This window comes from Danio rerio, chromosome 12 (genome assembly GCF_052040795.2).
Source record: "Danio rerio strain M-AB ecotype USA chromosome 12, GRCz13ab, whole genome shotgun sequence".
NCBI lineage: Eukaryota > Metazoa > Chordata > Actinopteri > Cypriniformes > Danionidae > Danio > Danio rerio.
This window is the reverse complement of record NC_141032.1, coordinates 37,130,820-37,154,107: the sequence shown is the minus strand read 5'-3', so window position 1 is coordinate 37,154,107 and position 23,288 is coordinate 37,130,820. Positions and strand designations below refer to the sequence as shown.

At 37.3% G+C, this 23,288-nt stretch overlaps 1 protein-coding gene across 4 annotated transcripts in view; it reads left to right on the top strand.

Annotated features, from left to right (window-relative positions):
* The window catches only part of bahcc1b (BAH domain and coiled-coil containing 1b), a 160,132-nt gene that overhangs the window by 41,357 nt on the left and 95,487 nt on the right, over nucleotides 1-23,288 (top strand). The gene's annotated exons all lie outside the window — the stretch shown is intronic.

The window sequence follows — 23,288 nt, the reverse complement described above, 5'->3', positions numbered from 1 at the left end:
GGAAACAAAGAACTGTAAAAGATGTAGTGCTAAAGGTGAAGTGTGGCATTTTTTTGCTTCGCTATAGCAGCACTAGACAGAGTTACAAAACTAAAAGCTGTTTCAGAAATGGAAGGACCAACATAGGCTGATTCTAAAATATAGCCCTGTTTACGTACCCCTATATACATACCTGGAGAGAGCACAATACAACCCAGGAGCTATGTTTTTTCAGTTTTTGTTTTCGCGAATCCACCAGAGGCCGCTGTGTACTCTTTTTTTTCAGATCTCAAATATCTCTTTCGAATGCCATTCGCGCCTGCTGTTCTCATGTAAATCCACCAGAGCCCACTGTTGATTAACTCACTGACTGACTGACTGACTGACCAACTAACCGATCTCGCCACCCTGCCCCTTCCCTAAACCCAACCAATAGTATTTTGAAAAGCACTTACTGACCCACCCACCCTTTTCCCAAATCCCAACCGCAGTGTTTTGAAAAGCAATCCAGAACAAGAAAAGCCCTCGCCTGATTTTTTTCCTCGTTTTCAGATTTTAACAACATTCTCACCCTGTTATTTTCTTGTTTATTTTATTTTTTGGCTTCTGTTTTTGTCTTACCTGCTTTCTGGAATAGTTCTTCAGAGGACTCAAACCCATTGTCAACTCCGCTCTGCATCTCAAGTTCGCTGACGTACTGAACAATCTGGTAACAGCAGTAGAGCTGTCCACATGCAAATAAGCGGTCAGCCGGTTAGCAAGAAAAAGAACGGCGACATACCGCCCCATAGTGTTCATTTTTAAAACGAAATGCAGCCATATGTAGCTCTGGCTACATAATCTGCCATCTCCAGAACATATATAAGGGTACATTTTCAGAATGAGCCTTTGTTGAAATTTCTGGAGATTTCGAATTATGTAACCAGAAGTACGTATGGCTGCATTTAATCTTTAAAATGAACTTTCTAGGGCGGCATGACGCCATTCTTTTTGGGCTTACCAGCTGACCGCTTTTCTCTGTATGAACGGCTTTACCATTTATACCAGTTTGTCCAGTAGCTCACCATCTATGTCAGTGGACTTGAGACGCAAAATTAACCACAACAACGAGGTTGGAATCTGGTGAAGAATGGTCCCAGAAAATGGTTAAGACAAAAGCAGAAGTCAAAAAAGTAAATAAATAAGTAAATAACAGGGTGAGAATGTGGTAAAATCTGAAAACATGGTAAAAATCGAGGGACTTTTCTTTATCTGGATTGCTTTTTAAATCACTGTCATTTGAGTTTAGGAAAGAGGGTGGGTGGGTCAATCAATGCTTTTGAAAACACTATTGGTTGGGTTTATGGAAGGAGGAGGGTAGGTCTGTCGATCAGTCAGTCAGTCGACAGCAGCCTCTGGTGGATTTACTCAAGAAAAGCAGCTGCAAATGGCACTTGAAAAATTTGAGATCTCAAAGAGGGAAATTTAAGATTTCAAAATGCGTGCACAGCAGCTTCTGGTGGATTTGCAAAAACTGCAAAAAAAAGAAAAAGAAAAACAAACATACCTCCATGGACGTATTTGGCGCTCCCTGGAAGTGTATAAAGCGTTTTCAGAATGAGCCTGGGTTGCAAATGAGTCTTGGTTGGTCAAATATATCCTAAATAGTTTAGAAATAAAGACTGAAGACCAAATATTTGGCAATATGTAAAGTTGTTGACATTATTCATAATCTGTAAAAGTCAGTGTTATTATTAACCATCAGAAGAAGATAAGATCATTAACATAACATTATATCTTGGTCCAAACTTGTTGTTTTAGTATTGTTTTGTTCTTTCATTGGTAAGTTCTCATATCTGATTGGCCAAAACACATCTTAAAAGGAATGTTCATCTAAAAATGAGTCATTCAATCGTTTATTTCCTCTGAAAAGGACATATATTGAAGGCTGGTACCCATGCTTTTAACTTTCATAGTAATTTCTTGTCCTACTTTGGAAGTCAGAGTATTCCATCAATCAGCATTTTTCATAAAATCTTCAACAGAATCTTATAATGTTTTAAAATCACATGAGGAAGAGTGGGAATTTTCAGTTTTGGGTCAACTATCCCTTTAATACCAGGTGTAACTGGGCCCAAAATGTGTAATTTATTTCAGTTTTGAATATAAAAACTCATTTCTGTTCTTTCAGCTTACTGTGGTAACTTTCTGTTTATCTTGAGCATACAGCTTGTTTATGGTGGCCCATGCTAGTTTACATGATTCACTAATTTGAAACTGAATTCTCATTTATGCAGTGATTTGATTTTTTTTATGAACACATCCCTGGGCCAGCAGCGTTCCCGTTGGCTTGTTCTTTGTGTGTTTTAAAGTGGTGGTCAAAAGCGAATTCTAAGGAGCCTCTATCCTTCATCCCTCTCTTGAATTATGCCATGGAAATCTGTCATTTGCAGTGGTTTATCCTCCTTTCCTCCTTGCATTTATTTTCCATTCTCGCTCTTCTTCCCTTTTGCCGTTCCTTTAAGATGATTCAGATCACTTGGTTTGGTTCTCTTGGGTGATCTGCTCTCTGCCTCCTTCCCTTTTCTCTGTTTTATTCTCTCACTGACTGCGAGACCGAAGAAGAATGTGAAAGCAGGGTGAGAAACATTAGGAGAAGAAAGGCAAGAGCGGGAGAGTATGCAGAAATAGTCCTAATGGAAGTGAGATAAAAGGTGTCCAGGTTTTTTTTTTTTTTGTCAATCATGCTTTAGTAAACACATGGAATGAAGATGTGATTGAGACAGACCTGTTCAGGTTTCTTATTTTTATCTGCCTCTCTCTGAACATATGGTGCTTTTTATGTGCAGTTGAAGTCAGAATGATTAGCTTCCCTGAATTATTAGCCTCCCTGTATAATTTTTTCCCAATTTCTTTTAATGGAAAGAAGATTGTTTTCAACACATTTCTTAACATAATATTTTTAATAACTCATTTCTTTAATCTTTGCCATTATGATAGTACATAATAATTTACAAGATATTTATCAAGATGCTAGTATTCAGCTTAAAGTGCAATTTAAAGACAATTTAAGGACTGGGAAATTCATCGAAATATAATCTAAATCAACTTTAAGAACCTCTAAACGATCACATTTTTCGAAGTCGATTTTTTTTCAATAACTTTTCCTACCGTGTCATATCAGTAAAAAAGTGACTGTTGGTTTTAGGCAGTGTGTGCTTCAATTTGAGTTGTTTAACATTGATTAAGGTCAATAAATAATCACAGATAGTAAATAGTATGTTTCCTTCAGTTATTTTAAAATCAAATAATGCACCCTTTCTTTCACAAATCTCTCACTTCTTATATGTGAGCATATGTACTGTACAAACCCAGCAGGCACACAGCATCATACAACGTTAATATAAGGTTAGATTTAGGTCATGACGTCAGGTCACCAAAATTCAACGTCTAGCCTGCCTTTAAGGACAACATTATTTTGAGCTCCAATAACAATGTCAAATTACATTGTAATTTGGGTGATTTTTGGTTGTGTTGGAAAGTGACAAATCCAACGTCTAATAGACGTCATAGTGGTAACGCCCACACAACGTCAAGGTTTAATATAATTTGATGTTGATATTTGGTTGATTTTAGGTTGGGCATTAGACATTGATGTCGGCCTGATGTTAAGTTCTAACGTCAACCCGATTTTCATTTCCAAACAAATTTCAACATTCCTATGACAGAGTACAACGTCAATGTGATGTCATGTTGATGTCCTGTGCCTGCAGGGAAAACTTGACAGTGAATTATGAGGCCAAAAAAATAAAGTAAATAAATAGACGCTCATTAATCGTAATCCAGTTAAAATGTTCAATTAGCTGAGAATTTGATTTTAGGCCAAATCGTCCAGCTCTAAACATAATTATAGGTTAATTGGGTATGTTAGGGTAATTAGGCAAATTATTTTATAGCAGTGGTTTGTTCTGAAGACAATCAAAAAAATATTGCTTAAAGGGCTGATAATATTGACCTTAAAAATGTTTTTTTTATAAAACTAAAAGCTGCTTTCATTCTAGCCGAAATAAAACAAATACGACTTTCGCCAGAAGAAAAAGTTTAATTGGAAATACTGTGAAAAATGTCTTGCTCTGCTTAAACATAATTGGGGTAATATTTGAAGAAGAAAGAAAAAAATTCACAGGATTGCTAATAATTTTGACGTCAACTGTATTTTCCACTCATGTTTGCAGTCACCGTGGCATCAGTTTGTGCTAATGTTAATCTCAAGTCCTTCAGCCTGAACTGAGTGGCAGAGTTTTGGCACACACTTCCATTGACCCTCGTTGTGTCAACTGCTTTCAGTTTCCACTGTTTAACAAACCCAATATTTGTTTGTTTTATCTGTCAACCGTATGTTTATGGTTCACTTAAATGAACAATTGTCATTCGGTGTGTCAGTGGTAGTCCCTTTATGTTTTTGATTTACTAAAAAGAGCCAGTTAATAAGAGTCATTCGTTCTGCCGCCGGTCCGCACTGGTTGCGCTGTATGTTTTTGATTCACTAAAAGGACAAACTCATTGACGTCATTCATTGGGGAATCTCTCTGCACTGGTTGGTTGTGGTAAATGTTTGAAACTTGCTTATGACAATAATTTGTTTGGCAATCAGTGAAGATGTCTATGTTTAATAATCTCTAAAAAGACCAGACTGAGTTGTTCATTGAGAAATTAAGCTGCAGTGCTTGTGCTACATGGTTTTGATTTACTACTAAGAACTCACTTACATGAGTCATTCATTGGGGGACTGGTCTACACTGATTGAGCTCTGTGGTTTTAATACATTATAAAGAGCTGAATTATAATAGCCATTGATTTGGGAAGTCTACACTGGTTGCACTAGATGTTTTTGATGCACTATTAAGAACTGACTCACATCAGTCATTCATTTGGGAATTGGTTTACGCTGGTTGTGGTATATGGTTTTGATTCAATAATAAGAACTGACTCACATGAGTCATTCATTTTGGAGTCTTTTATAATTGTGCAGTATGTTTTTGATTCACTACAAAGACCCGACTCATTTGAGTCATTCAGTGGGTAATCATACAGTGGTTGTGCTTTATCTGTTTCTGATCCACTAAAATAATTGGAAATAATAGCCACTCGTTTAGGCAGTTAGTCTACAGTTGTCAAGCTGAATGTGTTTGATTCACTAAAAAGAACTGAATAATGGGAGTCATTCACTGGGGAATTTGTCTTTGCTGGTTGCACCAAATGGTTTTGGTTAGCTTAAAAAAATGACTCATATGAATCATGATCCTCTTTAAACTCGTCTCACAAATCGTAGTTCTATCAACATGTCATAAAACACAGGTAGACCTATATAATACTGTTTGAAAGATGGTTGTTTACTTATATTTCCATATTTTGTAGTATAATAGTAGTAATATAATAGTAATTCATTTATTTATTTTCTTTTTGGCTTAGTTCCATTATTAATCGGTGTCACCACAGCGGAATGAACCGCCAACTTATCCAGCATAGGTTTTACACAGCAAATGCCCTTCCAGCCAATACCCATCACTGGAAAACATCCACACTCACACGGACAATTTAGCTTACCAGAAGGAAACCGGAGCAGCCGGAGGAAACCCACGTGCAAATGGGGAGAACATGCAAACTCCACACAGAAATGCCAACTGGCCCAGCCGAGGCTCTAACCAGCGACCTTCTTTCTGTGAGGCGACAGCGCTACCCGATAACCGATAATGATATTCTAAGATACACAAACAGTGCAGTCCAGATTTACTGACATTGTATATAGATTTCTACACTATACACATTTTTTTTTGTTATTTTTACATTTATTTATGCTTTCGAATTGTATTATGGGATCTTGATCTTTCTTCTAACAACTTTTAACCCCGAAAAAGTGACTTTTATGAGCATTTTTTAATAGTTTAAGGTGATATATTGTCTGGGTTGGTGTTGTGTATTACAGTACAAAAGCCTTGTACATACTATGGCGTCAATCTAGGGCCATATTTACTTGCAAAACAAAATAAAAAAATTGCAAACAAAAAATAAAGTATTGAGCAAAAATAAATAAATAAATGAGCAATTTCGTGCAAATGTCAACCTTGCCATGAAAAACGTTTTCACCAAAATACAAACACCGTTTCTGGGTTTTTTTTAGGGTAAGCAAGTATTTTACAAAACTTTATAAATACTCAAAAATGCATCTGTCAATGTTTTCAAAATATTCTATTTGATTCACCAAAGTCACACAAGTGACAATTTCACATCTGTCACATCCAAAACGGAGAGATGTCACATCCATAACAACACTTTTTCCTCATAAATGTGAAAATGTTAAATTTAATAAAAACAATAATTTTTGTTTTATGGTGGGCCGTCTTATCATTTTGATTAGTATTGTTTCTTTTGGGTTGTGCCGTTTAATTCACAGAATTTCTACAAAGTATGGTGTATACTTTTTTTGTCACATCCATAACGCATGTTTATTTGAAGTATAACGCATGTTTACAGATTTATATTTTTCTGATCACAGAACTGTGGTCAGTTGTTCTGAAAAAATATGAGTAAAATTTTCATAATAATGTTTACATATACTTTCTATGCAAATTTATGTTTTGAGTTTTTACTGCAAATTTCACATCCATAACGCTGGAATTGTTCATATGCAAAGAAAAAAAAAACAGATGCAGATTTGTATAGCATTGCCTTTACAAAACCCATCCAGTCGAGTGCAATGCTCATTTTGATTTGTTTTTTAGTCAGCGGTGAGTGTGCGATACTGTTTTCTCTTTTCACTTCTCGTTTCTGCACATTTCACTTCGTGGCCCTGATTTGACAAGGGGGCACCGTCAAGAGTTGTTGGGCATTATTGGCAGGCCTAGACCTACTGGGCTGTAAGACCACCTTGGTGATACTGTGTCTCCAGGTGATGACGTAGCTTAAATGAAGGCAGGTTTTAAATTAATTAAAATTAATTTTTAGAGATTTGCATTTATTTATTCATTTTTTTGCTCAATACTTTATTTTTTGTTTGCAAAACTTTCTTTTATTTTGCAGTATATATGGCGCTAGATTCACTCCATATAATTCTTATACATTGTATTATTTCAAACTAATTAAATGTCAATAAAAGTCACTTAGTTAAAGTGGTAAAGAGTTGAATTTTCAACATCATAAGTCAACAGAGCATAGATCAACATTCCATAATGCAAGTCACAACAGTAAATAAATGGAAAACACTTGTGAAACACAAAGTATGGAAACTGTTAATTAACATATTTTTACAGTGTAGTCAACTGCGTTTTTCCTCAATTTGACTGATAAAACAACCTGCTATCAGTAGGGGGCGACACTCTGCTAGAGGGCGCTGTAGGTAGCAAGGTGTGAAGGGGGTCAGACTTGCGGTCAAAGTGTTTACTGTAAACAGATTGTTGAACAAACAGCAGCTAACATGCTCACCGGCGGACCCGCTGTCCACTGTTGACTTAACTGCTCTCTTATCAGAGCGAGCAGCACACGGTCAGCCCTGAATAAACATTCCTAACACAGGAGTCCTTTGTGTGCATGAGTGCGTGCATATGTGTGTGTGTGTATATGTATGCGCCGAACTCTAATGAGGAAATACTGATTTTAACTTGTCCATATAATGCGTAAAGCATGCTACTACAGCCAGCAGTCACATGCAGGTTTATAACAACACGTTAATGATCTAGCTGAGCGTTCAGGGCTGCAGGCCAAAGCCAGCGCAGCCAGATCCGCATAGTCTGAACCTGCACCACACTGATACCACAGCCTCATCCCTTCAAATAGCTCCACATAACAAACATTACACAGATCAGAACAACGCTGGACCAGAACCAGCTCTTTTATCGCACTGTGATGGCGGTAAAGCTCCACGTATGGCTCTTGATGTTGTTGCAATGATGGGTGTCCTGTGCAAATCTATGTCAGTAAGTTTGTACTTTATAGATTTTTCTCTAAAGTTATATGCATTTATTTTAAAGAGCGTCTATTTTGCATTATAAAAGGTCATATTTTGGTTTTGGGGGTCTCCAACAACAGTCTGATATGCATGCAAGGTAAAAAAAAAACCTTTTATTGTCTCATAATATGCATTTATTTTTACCTAATTATCTCAATGACTCCCATATGATTCGTTCAGCGATTCATTCGTTCCCAAACCCTTCCTTAGTGCAAAGCTAATCTGCGCTGATTGGTCCGATGACCCAGTCTGTTGTGATTGGTGATTTATGAAAAACATTTGAAGTTCTAATGCAGCCGTGTCATTAAAATAGACGTGATAGTGTCATTAGAAACCGAATTGAAAATGACGTTATTTTATCAATTCAAACTTCAATTTAAACTTGTATAAACTAATAAGCTAACTTAATTCCTTCATGTTGTCTCAACACAAATCGGTTGTGTGGAACCCAGCATTTTGTTTTACAGTGCAGTTTTATAAGTCTTTTGAATTTTAGAGAAAAAGAGAAAATGTTTCAGTGTCTCTAAAGACTGCACGGATGCAGAGATTTATGAATGACTCTAATAAAGACACCCCTAAATGGTGATGATTTTCTCATGTTTTTTTTATTATGTTTTAGTTTATGGAGTCGAACAATCGAATTTCATCAACTTTAACCCAAAAGCAAGGACAAACTGATGCATTTATGCACCTGTAGTGAATCTGGCAGACATTATTTAAACCCCTTCAACATGTATGTAATTATTAGTGAATTAAAACCCATTGTGGGCACGTCGTTTTTATACCACATTATTCTTCTAGCGCATTTTTTTGTTTCGCTTCCAGGAAACAAAAAGTGAAAATTAACAATTACTTTCCTAATTACGTTTAACAGAGGGATCCGCTGTTGTTAATAGGAATTCAGTTCTGCGTTAATGAGCCTATTGCATATATATATATATATATATATATATATATATATATATATATATATATATATATATATATATATATATATATATATGTGTGTGTGTGTATGTATGTGTGTGTGTGTGTGTGCGCGCTTACGTGATGTTTGCGTATGTGTGTAAGCATATGAGATCAGGCTTCCTGTCTGAGTAAGTACCCCTGTCACTTGTGTTGTTGCTTTATGTCAAAACATCTCAAAGCAGGGACTGCGCTCTGACTCTTAACACACACACACACATACACACACACACATACACACACTTTCTGTCGGTACGCAGCATGCTGCCAAGTCTCTGGGTGGTTACAGAGCTCAACCTGTTAAAAGGTTGAACTCTTGGGAAGGTGCTGATCTGAGCGCACCGTGCAGAGGCCCTCTACACTTCTGTCAGCCTGCAACACACACGCGCACACACAAATTCGGTATTAACACTAGTGAGCTGCCTACGTAAGCTGCATTTTAAGTGATCATAAGTGCAATCCCAGAGCTTATTAAAATGATCCAATTTTAATAAGCTGCCTCTTAAGATATCTCATTTTGGCCATTTTCCATCTAGCCTTTAAAGAAAAGGCAATCTCAGAATTCATAGTGACCGCTGTCCGAAAACAATGACTTTGCAGTGAAAGACACTTCAGAAAACTGATTTCAGACAGATTTAAGCAGCAACTTAAAGGTTTAATAAAGATAGACTGAGCTTTGGTCATTAATTAAAAGAATAATTAAAATAATATTTAATTAAAACAATACTAATTCCTAACTAGAAATGACATGAGATGTTTCTAAAGTTGGTAAAAAAATACTAGATTTATTTATACCGCAATGTTCAGTTCCAATCTTTATTTAGTAACTCAACAATGATTTTCTGATAGGGCAGCTATTTTTTGAATGAAAATGTTCATTCTTTCGTTCTCCTTCAGCTTTGTCACTTATTTATCAGTGGTCGCCACAACGGAACGAACCACCAATTATTCCAGCATATGTTTTAAGCAGCGTATGCCCTTCCAGCTGCAACCCAGTACTGGGGAACACCCATACACTCTCACATTCACGCAGACACTCATACACTACGGCCAATTTTTACTTACCAAATTCACCTATAGTGCATGTGTTTGGACTGTAGGGAAACTTGAGCACCTGGAGGAAACCCACGTGAACACAGGGAGAACACGCAAACTCACAGAAATGCCAACTGGCCTAGTCAAGACTTGAACCAGTGACCTTCTTGCTGTGAAGTGACAGTGCTAACCACTAAGCCAGTGTGGCACCTTAATAAAAATATAGAATAGTAAAAATAATAGAAAGTATTACGTATCAGAGGATTTTAGTAATTACGTAAGAAAGTCAATAGAAACCATCAAAATCCACAACAGAGCAATAAAATGTAAGTGCTATGAGCAAATGCCAATTAGTTGACTGATTTAAATTTTATAAACGTCTGTTTATATTAGTCTTTCGGTATGTGCTTGTACTTTTTACTTTTTTTTTTTACAACGTTGGTGTTCGTTTGCAAAAATTGTAAAAGCGCAAAGAAAATAATCATCATTAGACGATGACATAAAACGGTAGACACCGTTTTTTTTCATCGTTAGTAAAAAAAAAATGATGGCCATCATATTGAAATGTTTTCCAAACCGAAGTGCTCAAAACTGGCCACTTTGAAGGGCCGTTTGAAATAAAGGATTTTGAAAAATACAACTGATGGACACATCCTTTGAGCAGGAAAGTTGTTTGGTGCCACACATTACAAGTTAGGAAGGGCTCATCCTTATGCTTTAGTCCAGTGGTCCTCAACCACCGAGCCTTGGACCAGTACCGTAAATCATAAATTATTAACACAAGAAATCATTAATTATTTCTATTTTATTTATTATCTGAGTCTGAATGATCTTTTATTTTGAAAAATGACGCTTACATCTTGGTCAGCTGAGCGCCCAAATTTAAGCCAAAAGCAGCAAAATGAGTAAGAAACAGACGTCTTTGGAAAGTTTCTTTGCCAAGGGAAAAAGATCAGCGAACGAAACACAAACTGCCAAGGTATGGATCTGCAACCTATTTTTCAACAAATCAGGTGAATCCACCATGGCTGTGCAAAAAGATGAACTGCTGGAGATCTCAAATAACGGCAGACTTTTAGGGGCCGTTTGCATATCGTGTCTTTTTTAGTTAGCACAAGTTCGTTGTTTCCAATGGAGGTTAGCAGCTTGCGCACACAAGTGATATGATGCGCTCGTGCCTTCCAGATGCGAACAGTTGAATGAATCCTGCGACACACAGCAAGTTACATGACAAGAACTGACCAATCAGCTTCAGCTTGTGTGAAATATACACATTTGAGTAAGACTAATTATCCCAGACAAACACAGAACACCAAAACACTGCAGTGCTTTGTAAATATCTCCTTAAATAAAACTTGTACCAGAGTTACAGCAATGTTTTGTCAGCTTGTCATCCTCTGAGAAAATGGTTGATGGTCGCTTATAACCTACGAAACACTCCCAACAACCCCGCACCGCAGTCCAAGGTAAAATTGTCAAGCATTGACTGGTCCATGATATTTTGGCACAGCATGGGCCAGGTACATAAGGAAAGCCTTATACCATTTTATTGTGTTCTTAACTGACTTTTTATATGCTGTAAAGGAGATTCAGAGATTTTGTTCTGCTGAAATATGGCAGCAGTTTCTCTCCATTACGGCGAGCAGCTCAGGTCCTCCCACTTTATTTCAACAGATTTATTTACCTCACAAGCCTGGAAGCGTGCAGTAATTCAGCACAGGTAGTGTGTGAAGGCATTGTGTGTTTATGTGTGAAAAAAGAGCCAATGAGACTGAACGGAAGAGACAGGGAGAGAATGCGCGAATGAGAAGGAGCGCCGAATCAACAAGTCAGCATTTGTAGAGACCCTGTTAATTGGCATTTGTGACAATAGAACACTGGCAGTTATTGATTGCAGATCGCCAGGGATCGAATATGCAGAGTATTACTCCTCATCAGGACTGAACACACTGGGAGCATGTGTGTGTGTATGTGAAATGTGACCTGTAAGAGTACTTTCCTTCTCTCTAAAACCCAACAGTCAGCTTTATCAAATAAAATGAGTGTAGTTAACTCAAAATTGACTGAAAGTTAATTCTACTAATTTGAAAAGAGTTTTGAACTTAGTGTTGAAGGTAATGAGTTAATTAAATACCTTATTATTTTAACTTAAACAGAGTAAGTTCACAGTACTCTTATAGATTAGTTTTTTGAACTCAAATGGTTTTTTGCAGTCGGTTTCCTCAAACAGTTTGAGTTGCCTTAACTTATTGGGTTTCACAGTACTCGGTTGGTTTGAGTTCTCTTAATTTATTGGGTTTTGATGTGCTCAAATTGCTTCGTTTACTTTAATGGATTAATTTCACAGAACTCATTAGGATTTGTTTTTGAACTTAAATGGTTTGTTGCAGTCAGTGTCCTCAAACAGTGAGTTACCTTAACTTTTTTGGGTTTACAGTGTTGGTTTAAATGGGTGAAAATGGTTTCAGCTGCAGGATAGTATTTAATGTCTTAATTGTTTCTATTCAGCAATTAAGATTAAATTGGGATTTTCTTTTCTTTTTTTTATTTTCTTTTTGTGTGTCAAAATGCTTAATACAAGACCATTTTCTTGATGATCAACATGACAAGATTAAAAATAAGAAAATGAAATAGACTGTTATTTAGGTCACAAAATGTGAATAAAGTTTGGTAATAAACTATGTATGGCATTGTTAATAAATTAATTTAGATCAGTTCTTTTTTTTGTAACGTCTTTATTAAGTTTAGCAAGGTTTTACAATAAGTCAAACCCCAATACCCAAAACTTACCCCAAAATTAAATAATAATCATTAAAAAAGATTACTAATCAAACACCAATTCACATTCCACAACTCCAGTCTTCCAAAGCTTCTTTGATATCTCTATTTTTCACATAGTTTTAAAACACCACCCAGATATCAAAAAAATTAGAAGATTATTAAATATGTGAGCTTATGTACATGTTAAAGTTTTCAACCAAAGTTCAATGGAGTGGCGAATAACTTTTTTCCCACACAGAGCAATACTATATCAAAGACCAAGCACAACTGTCCTCATAAATATCCAGTATACATAATCTAGGACATAAAGGAATTTAGATAAATTTTTATGCAATTATATGTTGTATATTTAATTTTTATTTAAAAATGTTTTATTTTGTTTTTTATTTGAGTGAAAAATAAGTCCAATTTAAAATCTGAATATAGCTTTTTGAAATAAACTGTGGTAATTTGCTTCATTTATTATCAAGAAAAACATTACAAACCTTTCATCTGTTACCTTTTAGGGTTATCTGAAATTGAAGGTAAAAATTAAAGGTACGATGTACCCAAAAATATATAATCTGTCATAATTTACTCACATCAATCCAAACTTAAGTGATATACTGTTTGATGAAAATGAGAGCTAATATTTAGATAAACGTTGGCGACCAAACATGATTTGTTCCTATTGACTGCCATTGTATGTGCTAAAATGTCAGTGGGAACTGAAAATGGTGGTCAACATTCCACTTTTGTGTTCTGTAGAACAAGGAAATGGAGTCAGGAAATGACATGAATTATGACCAAATTTTAATTATTGGGTGAACTATCTCTTTAAGCACCATTATGTCTCTGGCTGAGCCGTGCAGGTACTGGCAGAAACGTCACAGGGTCAAATGATGCCTCTGTCTGCATGCGCTCCCCTGTGAAGATGACCTTTGCTGTGAATGTACAGATTGCAGGAAGTGCTGCCTAATTTTACTCCTCAGCTGGGAAAGCTTGCTGCTTTATTTCACCAGATGTCCAGCAGACATCTGAACACCACGGATGAATGCGGCTGGGTGATGGAAGGCGTAATTCAACTTTAGTGCAAGTCAGTTTCAGATGTGTCTCTGGTAATGCTTTACCAGCCTCCGACTCTCGGTTTCGCCCCCTGACTGGTGGAGTCTAGAGGCTGGAAAAACATGAAAGAGGCCCCTGGGCAGCTTTACTGTAAGGAATAAGGAGGTAATCTTTAGGCCTCGGTAGAGCAATGATGAGGACAGGAAGATGAGACGACTGTCTGATCTCTGTATATGAACCTTTTCATCTGCATGTGTTTAACTCGTGTGGTTTGCAAACACACCTGCTGTCACACGCAAACACAAGCAGAGGAAATGATTGCTCAGAGGTGGCTTTTTCGGAGCTCAGGAACCTACTTAGAATTAATGAAATTTAGTCTCTGAGGTTTTCTAGCAATGAGTAAGTAGTTGACATACTCATTGATACAAAAACGTCTGGAAAAAGCTGACGAAAAACTTAAAAAGCGTCCCGATGTTTATGAGCCTTAAGGCTCTAGAATGAGTCCATTGTCCAGCTTGACCAGAGATCAGATGTGGCTGCAAACTGGCTGCAGAAGTAGGAATCAGCCACAGCCTTTAACAGAGCAGGGTCACGTGACATGTAGGGAAAGTTATTGAAAAAATCACCCTAGAAAAATTAGATCAATTATAGGTTCTGAATGTCGATTCTTACTTTTCAAATAATCACCCAACCCAACAGTGAAGAACTGATTTTGTTTAAAAATTTAGTCACATCAATTTATTGTTTGATTTTGCAACAAATATTTGAGTCTTAAAGTCTTTTTCAATAAAAATGCAATAGTTTTACCTAGTTCATTTTGCAAATTCTGTAGGTTATTGCTTAAATTTCTAAATTTAATTGACATTTTACTTTGAGAAAGTTTACAATAAGGGTAAGTATAGCAATAAATATAGTGTCCACACCAGCCCACGATAACTTTGAGCAATCACTGTGTTATTGCTGCTTTCAATACTCTGAACCAAATAAAGTGTTGTGGGTTCTGATTGGCTCTTAGTATTTTTATCTCTCATACGTTGGGGGAAAAAATTCTTAAAGAGACATTTCACCCAAAAGTGAAAATTCTGTATTATTTACTAGATATTTTGAAAAAAGCTGGAAACCTGTAACTATTAACTTCTATCGTATTTGTTATTTTCTATCTTGGATGACAAATGGTCAAAGCTATCTTGAAATTATCATCTTTTGTGTTTAACAGAGAAAAGAAACTCATAAGGTTTTGGAGTTTTCTTTTTCTTTTTGGGTGAACTATCCATTTAAAAGTAATTACAAAGTCATTGTTATAATAGTAGCAGGATAAATACTGTGCTACCTGACAAAAGTCTTAACGTTGATCCCAATTGTAAGAGCAACAAATAGTAACTTGACAGCCTGAGGTATCAAGAGTTTTGTGCTGCCCATTACATTAAATACCAGAGGAGAGGGCAAATTCTTCAGCAGGATAGCGCTCCTTCTCAGACTTTAGCCAAAAAAGAGATACTTCAGTGCTCCAGGATTGGCCAGCCCAGTCACCAGACATGAACATTATTAAGCATGTCTGGGGTAAGATGGAGGCATTAAAGACGAATCCAAAGAATCTTGATGAAATCTGCAAATCTTGCAAGAACACTTTCTTTGTTATTCCAGATGACTTTATTGCAGAGATGTATGAATGCAGTTGTCCAAGCTCATGGTAATCATGCACAATATTAATTATTTCCCCACTGCACCATGACTTTAAATTCTATACTGTAAATTAATTTTGGAACTGTAAATTAATTTTGCTTCTCATATAAGGTACTTCTAATGCCAAATGATCAGCTAGAAGTCAAGTTATTATTTGTTGTTTATAAAACTTGGATAGGCGACGACTATTTTCAGGTTATGTACTTAGAGACACAATTCAGATATTTCAGAGCTTTGACTTGTTTTGCTTTGCTTTCTCCTCCTATGGAAACATACAAACACCTTCAACCAGAGAATTCAAACAAAAGTGTAATTAAGTCCAGAAAGCAGTGGTCACTCCTGCACCTTATCATCTGTACCTCATCCTCTGGCTACCTTTACTCCCTTCCTCTCTCTTTCTAACCTCTCCCATCTTGCTCTTCCTTTTCTGTTCTTCCTGTCTTTCTTTCTTCATCCCCCAAAGAATCTTCCCTCACCTCCCCCAGAGTACACACCATCACCAGACCTTGCACCGTGGGGCGGAGAGTCCTTGGCCTGAGCAGCCGGCAAGCTTATCTTCTCGGCTCTGCTTTCAATCTGAGCTCTCTCTCTCTTTCTCACCCCAGGGAGATTCCGCCCAGAGCAGATGCAGACGGGTGTCGAGTCCTGGTCAGCTCTGTCTTGCGTCTGCTGGCCTGCTCTGGATCTTCTCACTGGCAGGAGTGGGAGTACGGCCCTGAGAAAGCTCAGTTCTTGATACCAGCACGGGGCATGCAAACCAATGCTTGCTGTTGGTCCAAAACAGATTTGGCTCATGCTTCAAAGTCGTATAAATGTTAGGACTGTGTTAAAGGAAATGATCAGTGTGGGCAAATTTCTCTCAATGAGCACTTTTATGTGCACACCAGTACTCTGATAGCTCTTTTAAACGCTATTAACTCTGTTAAATCTATTCTAATAACCTGTTCTGGAAACCAAAAAATAGTGCCAGATGGAATCTGTGAACTTTTTTTGCTGTTTCTGCCCAGAATTTTGCTAAAATATGTGGATTATGCGTAATTTGTTTAAGAGAGACTTTTCGGCTTAGTCACTTTATTAATCTGGGATTGCCACAGCGGAATGAACCGCCAGAGCTGAAAATAAAAATGAAAGTAAAAGAAAAATGTTCTTAACTTTCAAGGTTTACAATGCAAATCCAATTAGAACCAAGTATTTGGTCAGAAGAAAACTGCAGGTCTTTCATATGACATTCAGTAAAATATAGATACAAATTTTACTTTACAATTTGCTTTGTACACAAATCATCTAAACGTGCATGTTATTCAACAATAATGCTGAAACTCATATAAAAACCTGAATTACATAAGTAAATAAATATAGTAAATATATAAATAACAGGGTGGCGCAGTGTTTAGCACGAACGCCACACAGCAAGAAGGTTGCTGGTTCGAGCCTTGGCTAGGTCAGTTGGCATTTCTGTGTGGAGTATTCGAATTGGGTAGGCTAAATTGTCTGTAGTGTATGTGTGCGAATGAGTGTGTATGGATGCTTCCTGTAATGGGTTGCAGCTAGAAGGGCATTCGCTGCGTAAAGCATATGCTGGATAAGTTGGTGGTTCATTCTGCTGTGGTGACTCCAGATTAACAAATGCATTAAAGGTTTATACTTCTGTGTCAAGTGCACGCATATGCTCTGATACAGTCATCGCGGGGTCGCATAGCCTTCGCTGTGGCCGGTGCCGACAATGACGTACACCTCTTAAAAAAATGTAACTACGCGTCACAACAACACATAGCGCAAGCTCTGTGATTGGTCGGCTTGGTAGCGCTGGCGAGTGTAGGAGAGCCGCGTGAACCCGTTGCAGTGAGTTTTCACAAGTGTCAAGTTGCGTGAAGTAGCTCTAGATGGAAACTGATGTTTTGTCTTCACCTTATGATTTAAGTTGCTGCAAATCTGGTGGTTCCCAGCTTAAAATGAGCGAGTTTGAGCCACTTGTACATTAAGGTAGCCTTCATCAGCCGATCACTCGACACAAAAGTATAAACCAGGCTTAAGCTGAAAAGAAAATGAATGAATGAATGAATATAAATAACAATGGGCTCAAAAATCTGCAGCATTTTCTGTGGTCGCAGAATCCACGTGGTTTCTGCCAATCACCCAGCAATACAAGTAATTTTCTAGAATTTATTAATACCTAATGAAGTCAATACATAATAACTTGTGTATTTAACTTTGAGTATTTATTTAATATCAGTTGTCATGTTAAATAAATCATTAAAAATGAATAGCTTATGAATTATCCTGAAAAGATGTTGAATAATATCAATTATTTGGGTCAAGGACGCGTCTGAGTTTGTGGGGTATTTTCTTTTTCCCTACTGCAAATCATTTGCTACGTCTGAATGTGCTTAAATCTGAAGAAAGAAAACGATCCTGTCACATATCACACATGTGCAGTCCAATAAACCAACAGAAAGCAGGTTAATGCATTTACATGCTGCTCGAAATCAGCTCAAGGTGCAGAAATCTAGCTCTGATGATCAGTTTAAGCTGAAGCCATTCATGACCTTACTCTGATAAAGAAAAATGGGTTAATAATGCGTTTCCATGACCATGTACATTGCCAGCTTATTATTAGGGCCTAATTAGGTTTCGAGCTTTCATGTAAACGCACTCAATAAGTTAAGTTCATTCATGTCCTGTTTACTTCAATATACATTTCATCTGGCTTATTGGAAGTGACCGTGCAATCTTGCATCTGCCTGAAATCTATGACATGCATTTTGGGTAAATACTGACCGCTGATGATGATTTGTCAAGAGCCGAAACTTGGGCGTACCGACTCCCTCTAGATTCCTTTTGACCTGCTTTACTTTTTACAGCCTTATGGAAAGTTTTGGAAGGTCTTGTGAGTCAAGGGCAGGAATGACTTCTCAGTGAGCTGTCAGTGTTGTGTGGGATCTCTGGTTCCTCTGTGAGGCTGCAGTCTTGCAAAAAGGCCTCTGGAGTGATGACGTGGCCTAGGGTCAGAGAAAAGAGGCCTGGGAAATTTATGACGTATGGAATAGACCTTTACTTTGATTAAACTTTGATTTTACTCTCTTATGTGGATTTGATATATTATGTATCTGCTGTCTCTTTAAAATATGGATGCACAATAAACTGTTATAACATTAACACATTATCAGCTTATTGTTTCACTATTTTAACATCTGTCTGCAGAATTTTAGAGATTTTTGTGATAGACCAAATTTTAACCTGACATAATTTTGATAAGACGTAAAAGAAGCCCAGCAAACAATTTTGTGTTTTATAGACATCTAATAGACATCTAAACGTTGACAGCTTGGCTAAAACAAGGTTAAACTTGGGCTGTCAGTAAAAATCAAATAGACATACATGTAAGGGTGTTTTCACACTTGCCTTATTTAGTTTGGTTGAATTGCACTAGGGTTCGTTTTCTCTCTTGGTGCGGATCGTTTGGGCAAGTGTAAATGCAGCAATCGTAAATGTAGCAATCGCACTTGAGTGTGCACCTAAAGTGGACCAAAAAAGTGTACAGAGACCACCTCCTTGAAAAGTTGGTCTTGGTATGCTTCAAACAAACCCTGGAGCTTGTTGAAAACATGATCCGAACTAGACCTAACCCAAAAAAAGTACTATACCTTTTTGGACTAATCCAGGTGCCATAGTCGATGCACTGTCCCATCTTATGGGATGTGAAGTAAAAATATTTGTTGACAGCGCTTTACCAACAATTTTAAACAGAGAGAGAGAGAGAGAAAGAGAGGGAAAAACGTTACCTGATGGATCCGTTGGTAATATTTCCGGAAGATGACCATGTTGTAGTTTACCTAAATTAATTCACGCATGCTCCTGAAGTGGCTTGCGATGCGCCTTCGCCATTTGCATTGCATGAAAACATTGTTTTTCAGCCGCAGCTACGCTTCATTCTCAAAATGTATAGTTTGTCTAACGTGATGTACACACTATATAGTATTCTATGACAATCAGCCAGCGCAGTCGTCCCTCAATAGTAAAAAGTGACATTTTTTTGTGTCTGCTGGTTTGTTTACTTGCGGGATTTCCATTGGAATTTTCCCGCTAGTTAATTCTGACCAATCAAAAACCACTTTACAAAATACGTTCAATAACATCTGGGCAATGAGTGATGTGGATTTTATCACATAACTGCATTTTGTTTTTTTCAATTGGTTCAGACCAAAGCAATCAGTGTGGTGTGAAAAGGACCTAAAACGGCAGAAAAAATGCTACAATGTATCATTTGTTGCCCTTGGTCCAGACCAAATAAACCGAACCACAGATATGAAAGCACCTTAAGAATAGCAAAAAACTAGACTAGTCGTAAAATAGACAGATTAGACACACTTTATATGTGTAGTCATTCATTTCTGTTTATTTGGTGACTAGTCTAGTTTTGGCCTATTCTTAGACATCTATTAAATTTTCACTGACAGCTCAAATTTAGCCTTGTTTTAGCCAAGATGACTTTGTTTAGACGTCTATTAGACATCAATTAGACCTCTTTTAAAAACCAAAAATGCTTTCTGGGAGGTAATAATTTAATAATCTATGCAAATATATGTATATTTTATGACAAATTAAAATTACTTTATTAATCTAGTGTATGTTTCTACTATTGTATATTATCTGTTCATTTGAATGTTTTTATGAACAGTATGTTAACAGTATATTAGCATAACATTGCTCATTGTAACTGCAATAACAAGAAATCTGCAACCGTATAACTTCATAGAAATATCTGCAATTTTGTAAATATTTTAGTGCACATTTTTTTTGTTAATACTTATCTTATTCACTACGAGTTCATTTGACCATGTCTTTGGCTAACAATAAAAGTACTTTCAGCTCAGTTTAGCATTTTTGCCATTTTTAAAAACGTCCTCCAGAATCCTACGGTGCAGAAAATGCGAGAGAATGTCCGCAGAATCCACGTGGGCCTATAATGAGCTTCTGCACCAAATGCTCTGGGTAGGACCGTTGAAGACATTGAAAATAATCAAGATGGACATTGATTAAAAACAATGATGATGTGCTGTGTGCGTAAGAATCAGCCTGATGGGAAGGGCAAGGGCTTCTGGGAAAGAAGGGATGAAATGAAAGATTGAAATGATAATGAAAAAGACAGGATCTGGAAATTAGGAAGAAAGGGAGTGAAAGATGAATGGATAAGTAGCGCTCTCCAACTGTAACCTGCCAACACCAAAACACTTTTACTTCGCATAATTTGCTCCAGCTCTCCTCTTTTTTTCTTCCTTCACATCACTTTTTTTTCTTTCTCACCCTTTCTTTTTAGACAGTGTGTGTGTCCTTGCTTTTGAAATGTGTTGTTCCTGAGAGAGAATTAAGTCCAGTGCACAGGACATACTGTGTGTGTGTGTGTGTGTGTGTGTGTGTGTGTGTGTGTGTGTGTGTGTGTGTACTGTCTGAGTGGCCCCTGAGGCTTCATGCTGGGAGCCCACCCAGCTGACGGTCTAGCCCAGCCCAGTGTCCCATCTTCCCCAGTCAGACCACCCAGCCACCTGATCCAAGGATTTTTCAGATACATCAGTAGTGGCCCATGTTGGAGTGCATTTGTCATATATATTTATTGTTATTTAAGGGGAAGCACTGATATGGAAGTTCTGTCCAATGATAACACTGATTACTCTTTATTTTTGGAAGGTGATAACTGATAATATATTGGCCACATTATTTCAAGTCTTGATAATGTTTCTTTTAGCTGATTCTGAAAACAATCATGGGGTCAACTGGTTTTACTTAAAAGACTTAACTGCTGAAAACAAGGAAACATCTAGATGAGAGGTTGAGGAACAAAGTTGGCCCATGGAAACGATGATTTGTCCCAACATCCCATCTGAAATGAGAGGGAGAATGATGGAGAGCTGGTTGGGGCGAATGCCCAACCCATAGTTTCTTTAATTGAAGAGCTACAAAAAATTAAATGTTTCAATTAAATGTTAATGATATAATGTAAATAAAACAGACTTGAAAAGGTAAATACTGTCAGTTGACAGACAGAGGACATCGCACAAGACGTTGGTGAGCAAATCAAGGCAAAGGCAGTAGCAGCTTGACTAGTGTATTCAGCATTGAACTCTGTTGTGTTATAAATGGGATTTTGTTTTTACTACAATAAGTTTGTTGTTAACATCAAAAGTGACACAGCATCATCAATTAATATGTTTTAAATCAACGTTTTCTAGTTATTTTGAAATACTAGCAAATAAATTACCCATGGCAAATTTAATGTAATACGGTTTGGTGTATATAACTTCAGCCAACAGGCCTCATTAAAGTTAGTTATTGGTACTTTATAAGAAAAGGTTTTGGGCACCCCTGATCTAGATCTTTATTTTCCTTAAATGATTTACTATTTGTAATGTGTGTATTTATATAGCGCGTTTATCGTGTATGGCTTGTAGTTGTCGTTTGGAATTCCTTTTTTTCCCCATGCACATGTGGTTTAGAAACACTTTCACCTGAAATATGTGTGGTCATATGATTATGATCATGAATATGAATTGATGTGTGTTTAATTTCAGTTTTAAATATGATTTTAACATGTGATGGAACATGTGGAGCTTAAGCGGATGTGTTGAGTGCACGCTATTAAATTGTATTTACTAAAAGGCTGTGCTTTTTACTGTACGTGTCAAAAATATAACTTTATCAAAATCTTTTTTGAGTACAGGCTGTCAAAAAAATTGTGCAGTTAGTAAGTTGGGATCTTTTTGGAAACTCTTTGGAATCGAAGGAAAAACATATGAAAAGCAGGAGACATTCAATTCAAGTTTATTTATATATAGCGTTTACTATGTAGATTGTGTCAAAGCAGCTTAACATAGATGTTCTAGTAAATTGAAACTGCGTCAGTCCAGTTTTGAGAGTTGAAGTTCAGTTTAGTTCAGTTCAGTGTGGTTTAAATTTCACTGCTGAAAGAACAAACACTGAAAAGCAAATCCATTGATGCACAGCTCAACAAGTCCAAAACCAAGCAAGCCAGTGGAGACAGTGAGGAGGAACAAACTTCACCAATTAACAAAAGTGAAGGGAAAAAAGCCTTGAGAAACCAGGCTGCAGTCTAAAACATTTGATATCCCATTAGGAGTTTTATTTGTCCCATACTACGTGGCAACTTGTTGTCAAGGTTGCACTGGGGAAAGGATGCTCAAAAAAGCAGTGGGAAGGCGCACGCACGCACTGAAGTTAAAACCAAAGAGATGCCGCCAACATGCACAAACACACAGTGGCGTGAGGATAAGCAATGTATTAGTCATCTATTACAGGAATCAGTCTCACACTGGGCCTGTTTTCCAGTCTCGCTGGATGCCTTGTGAATTTCCACCCATGAAATAGAGCGGCTTTCTTCCCCCAGACTCAGCTCACAGAAAGTCACTGCCCACGGGAGACGGCTCTGACCTGGCAAAGAATCTCTGCTTACAGTGGGTCAAATTCTCCACCAGCGGTGTGGATGATACAAAACATAATCCAGAAAGGAGAGGCGCAGCGAGTCTGACTTCGCCCCTGTGAATGGACTGAATGGAGGAGTGTTAGCCGAGTCGGTCAATTTGAAAGCATGCACCTGGTGTGATTCAGGTGTGTGGAGGGTATTGTACATGCTAAATGGATTTCTCACCTCTCGCTCTTTGTGGAATGGACAGACTGGCCAAATCGCCCTCGCTGAGTGGGCTCTCAAGGCCTTGGAATATATCCTCCCTACTGAGAATGAAAGAAATGGAGAGTCTGAAAGAGAGGCAGGAAAAAATGAGGGGCGTGAATGTGTGTGTGAGAA